Consider the following 5,904-nt stretch of genomic DNA (forward strand, 5'->3'; position numbering starts at 1 on the left):
AAATGTGTGCACATCTGATTTGTCCACTGACTGTGTAGTATTTAACCTAGCGAGGAAGGGAAAAGAAGGACATTTACCGAGTTACAGTTGGGATATAACAAACACCTAACTTTATACGTATAATAGCTAGTTTGTATGTGTCTTATTTTTATTTGTAGTAACCAGTACACAGCTATTACTGTCATTAATGCGTCACAACTGACCATCGCCTACGCCCATAAACGTTCACGAGTGTAAAGGAGAACGACGAACCGTACCATTCGTCGTTTTCGTTACATCGCAAGGTTCACCTGCGGGTGCGCAATGTAAGGCTGTCCTCAGAGAAATTCGCGCGCGCAACCCGCAAGTTGCGCGCGCAACTTTTGCGCAACTTTTGCCATTTTCGTGAATTCGCGAATTTTAGGCAATTTTCTGCAAAAGTTGGAAAAATAATAATTTTATTTCGGTAAAAATAACCGAAATTTTCTTCCACAACTAAAAATAAATAATAAATAACGACGCGAAGGCGTCAATTCGTACCTGAAATTAGATCTACCATTTTTCCTTTGCTCTACGTGGTGCCCAGTGGCCGCTGCGGATGAGATCGGGTCGGGATGATCGCCCGACTCGGTGCCTGAAAACAACGCCGCGTTTGTTTTTGAGGCAATGAGTCGGGCGCGATCGATTTGTGCCACGATAGCCACTTTGCGCCATTAGTCTGTCGAGCAAACCGACCCGTTCCGACCTGACCTCCCCAATAGTCCTGTTTGGACTGAATCATCTTCTACTTCTTCTAGATCTAGATCTAGATTAGATCTAGCTAAATCTAGACTGTAGATCTAGATGTCTATACAGAGTAAACCCAATCGTAAACACGATCGTCTGATTACTTAGCTTGTTTGGTTCCGTAGCACCAGATAGACAGATCTAGATCTAGTACAGTAGTCTCCGCCTAAGATCCCGGTGCTTGGGAGCAAGGAAATGCGGGATCTTAGGCGAACCGGGATCTTAACCGATGAACCCAGGGAAGAATCTATGGTGACCCATGTTAAGGCTCACAATCGGTAAAATGGTCTCCCTCCACTCTACAATGAACTGACGTGACCGCTTGGTGGGTTTATGACGTATGGCGAGCAAAGAGTGGTTAACCTTGATGACCTATCACGGTGCATAGTGGCATGAGGCGTGCCATTTTCACTTATTATCCTATTATGAGTCTCAAGATCTACGCTTATCCAGTTGCCCCTCCTCTTTACCTGTCAAAAATGTATAGCTTTCCATCTCTGACCGAGTCCCCCCCCCCCTTCCAAACCACCTTTGTCGTTACACACCATTACGTTGTGAACCCACCAATTAAAATTCAGTCTGTCTCGAAAATTCGGGAGTAGAGACAACTGCTGCAATGGTCAAGGAAGAGTTCACAGTTCGATGTGATCCTGCCTGGGGCGAACGTGTAGGCCCTACCCACCCAGCGAGTGATGTAAGTTTAGGTGGCGAGCTCAGGTGTGAGTGCAATGCGTGGGGAAAACAAACGTGTCGGTCAGTTCACACCCCGGTGTGATCCCGTCTGGGGCAAACATTGTATCGCTTCATCGAGTTTTACAACGTGTATGTAATCACTTTCACGATAGTGGTTGATCTTTGACGCGACGGACAGTTTATTGATCTCAACTTTTCACTCTAGGTTGATCGGCTGTGCCCGCCCGGGGTTTTGTTTAGCAAATTATGATCTGAAATGCGGGATCTTAGCCGAATGTAGACCATCAGAGCGGGATCTTAGGGGTGACTTTTGTATAGTAAAAATTCTGTTTTCCTAAAACAACGGGATCTTAAGCGAACCGGGATCGTAAGCCGCGGGATCTTAGGCGGAGACTACTGTATAAACATTTGTGAAAGACTTTAAATCTTAGGCCAGGAGGGTAAATCTAGACATGGATCGATTCATCCTGAAAACCCCTAAAGGGGTCGTCAAATATAATCTTACGCCTGGAAAAGATCTAAGGGGGAGGGGGGTGTCTTGACTATTGTAAAAGAAAAGTGTAAGAAAAAAAAAAGGGGGGTGGGGGGGTCCTGAACCTATGTAATATTACACTTTTGTAAGGTGAAAAAATAACAAGGAAAATAATTTATGACAACATAAATTTTTAAAAACAAAACATGACTTAAAAAGAGTAAACTCTGCTATTCACGTAGAAGTTTTTCCAGAAAGGTTCCGCTTATACCATATTTAATTATTATGGCCCATGTGTGTATGCATGTTTTTCATGAATACTAATACATGTAAAAGTAAAGCGCGTATAGACCAATGACTGTGAGACAGATTTGCGCAATATAAATGTCATATTATTTAAAGCGAATAAATATTAGTATTACGGGATTTTTTTGGGGGGGGGGGGGGGGGGGGGGGAGAGAGGAGGAAAATGTAAGAAAAGTGTGTGTGTGTGGGGGGGGGGGTAAAAATCCCCCAAAAGGTGTACGATTATATTTGAACAGCTCCAAAACCACGCTGGTCACACCTGCCCAACGTCAGCGGGAGTTTAAGTTTAAGGACCTGACACAAGTAAACTTTGCAACCTCCATGCAGTTGGGTTTTTTTTGTGTGTGTTTCTTTTTGGTACGGTAGACATTCACATTTAACTTTTGATTTTGATCTAACAAAACTCACGTTGGTTACTTTGATTGCAATGGGCATACAAACAATGTATTCCAATTTATATATATTATAATTCCCTGACATTTTAGCTATACACGTCTGGCAACTTTTCTTGCAACCTTTGTTGATTTTTCTTGCAACTTTTTGCAACTTTTGCTATTTTCAAATGCAACTTTCTCTGAGGACAGGTAAGGGAGAACGACGAATGTCGAATAACTTTGCTACTTTTTAACCTTAATCATTCAAACTTTAGAAACTGCTTTATGAACACCCCAATCAGATATCTGGCGAATTACAGCTTAAAATAGTAAAAAATAGAAGAGTTATAAAGTGAAAACAGTTTTTGCCTCTCCTGAAAAATTTGCCTCGCTACCTGCGCAGGACCATTCATCGTTTTCCCTTACGACGGCAGTTCTGTTCACTTTACTTTTTTACTTTACTTTTTCATCCTCTGTCGCTGTTAAGCGTCGAGGGGAGATACAGTTTTCAATGGTAGGCCAGCTCCGCAGCTCTTTCAGTTGTGATGTTATATTTTCTTAGGGTTTCCTTCACACTCTCGATCCACCTTTTGCGTGGCCTTCCTCTTCCTTTGTTGCCTGAGTGCTTGGTGTTGTAGGCTCTCAAGGCTGGCTGGTCAGGTGACATTCGTAACAGGTAGCCAAACCATTTTATCCTCTGTATTTCTATGTAACGCAGGCAGGACATCTGTTCACGATATGTAAAAATATGCTTTAAAATAAAGGAGTGAAATTAAATGATTCCAAAAACCATCAGTGTGTTTAAGAATCATTAAGTTTAAATGTCTTGCTTTTGTTAGAGAAAGAATCCAATTCCATCCTTCTCTATGTTTTTTTTTTCGTCCTGAACTTTACTTTATCTTTGCGTTTATTTGTTTGTTTGATGTTGTTATAAGGGTTGTTTTCCTGTCGTTATAGTTTTTCAAAGAAGACAGAAAACAAACAAACAGAAACAGCAGGAGAGCACTCAGGAGTCGTTACCTGAGTGTGGCCCCGCCCCCTTAGGCCGGTCCCAGAGTGGCTCTGTAGGTCTGACCTCTAGCTGGCCTGGCGCACGCCGTGTGCGTGTCAGCACAGTCGCACTGTGGGTTGGCGCCTGTGTCTCAGCGAGCGCGAGGCACACTCGCTGAGTCTCAGCACAGCCGCTCTGTGTGTTGACATGTGAAGGTGTGCAACTGACGGGTCTGCTTTGCTATAATTTAGGTACTGTGTAATCAAAGAATAATTAATTATACCAAGATGGGACAACTCTTCTTTACGTCATGTGCCAAGTGCAGCCCCCCCCCCCCACACACTCACAAACACACTTGCAGCTACGCGCGGCGATAGTTTACATTGGTTACAATGCAAGGCTAGAGAAGCACACCTAGATCTAGGCCTAGGCCGACGACAACAGTCGAAACTAGGTCAACCTCTCGATTCGAAGTTTCAAAGTATGATAAAGTGCATTTCTTGGAGATTTTGTGGCCAAGTGTTGATGCTAGCATCAATATTTAATAGCAAAGCACCTAATAATACTTACTTCTTGTTGATTTGGATGATCTGTGAAGAGTTTTAGTCGAAAATAAACACGAAGCGAGGCGACACATGTCCGCCATTTTTACTACACTGTTGAATAGCACGTCTGACGCATCGCACAGCTCTGCTGACACAAAACAGACGATACAGCTACGCTGCTTTAGCACACGATAATGTATACATTCATTTGCACGGTGCGAGCCAGGCGAGCTACAGGTCAGACCTAGAGCCACTCTGGGACCGGCCTTAGAGCGTCAGGAAATTAGGGCCCAAACACTTGCTTGAGGAGGGGGGGGGGGGGGGGGGCTCAAAATATTAGTAATATGTCTTAACTACTTGATATTCCAACTAGAGATTTCCCCCCCCACATTGCTGGGGGGGGGGGGGGCAAAAAAAGGAGACAAAAGCAGACGACATAAAATTGCTAGGGAGCAGTAAAGGTGGTGAAAGGAGACAATTTTAGAGAAGAAAATGTTTCGGTCGCTACCCGGATTCGAACCCAGGACCTTTGAATGAGAAGCGAACACCTTAACCTTGAGGCCACGAGAGCCTCCAAAAACGTTTGTCTGTGCAATTGTAAATGTTTTACGCCCTCAACGTCACCATTTAGATCAATGAGAAGACGGGCTGGTTTTACTCTGTTACTGACGACCAACCCAGGCTGAGAGCATGCTAGTTTGTCACAGGTCACAGGCCCAGTTTGTCACAAGCCCAGTTTGTCATATACCCAGTTTGTCACAGGCCCAGTTTGTCATATACCCAGTTTGTCACAGGCCCAGTTTGTCACAGACCCACGACCCCGCCTCGACTGTGCCCTGCTTGATGGAAGGTATTACTGACGCTCTCAAAAAGAACAAATGAATGATAGATTGATAGTATGAATTGATTTTTATGTTTCAATTATTTTTAACAAAAGAACATTCATTGTTGAAATTTTTGCAGAGTAATTTGCTTTGATTTGCATACAAAAAGGAAGAAATATTTAACAACATAAGTTGAATTGACATTTTAGTGGGACTATCTCTACACCACCAATTTGAAGGTGGAAAATAAAAAACTTAAGTTACAACGACAGTGCTGAAGAGCTGTAATTATGACAAACTGAGTCTGTGACTAACTGAGCCTGTGACTAACTGGGCAGCCCCCCCTCCCCCTCCAGGCTGAGAGACACACAACGTCTTAGCCCACAGATGAAGATACTGGAGTGGGTAGTTGGCGGGTGCTCTGGTGTGGTTTGCTTAATTCTTCTTTCCTATCAAACATCTATCGTCTTTATCTTCCCTCCTTTTTTGTGTGTGTTACTCTCTTGTAACACCTCTAATCTTCAGTACGTATACGACCTTATTGTGTTGCAAGTGCCGTAAAACTCTTACTAAAACTAAGGAGGTACTGGATTTGAGAAATTCTCAAACGGTCATAGAACTCATGTCTTCCGAGTACGATGGCGAAGCGCGTAACTGCTGCTACAAAAAAGACCCCCCCCCCCAAAAAAAAAAAAAAAAAAAAAAAAACAACAAAAAACCCCCCACAAAAAAACAACAACAACAAAAAACAAAAAAAACAATTAATGCCAGTAGACAAGACTTAATCAACAATTAGAGGTTCTGGGATTAAAGACGCTTATAACATGAGAGTTTTAAGAGGGGTATTCTGATTTATTGCTACCTTGAAAGCTGTGTTCTAATCACGCAAAATAAATACCATAGGCTTGGTAGAAAAACTACACGACATAAATGT

Source organism: Aplysia californica, unplaced genomic scaffold (genome assembly GCF_000002075.1).
Source record: "Aplysia californica isolate F4 #8 unplaced genomic scaffold, AplCal3.0 scaffold00180, whole genome shotgun sequence".
Taxonomy (NCBI): Eukaryota; Metazoa; Mollusca; class Gastropoda; order Aplysiida; family Aplysiidae; genus Aplysia; species Aplysia californica.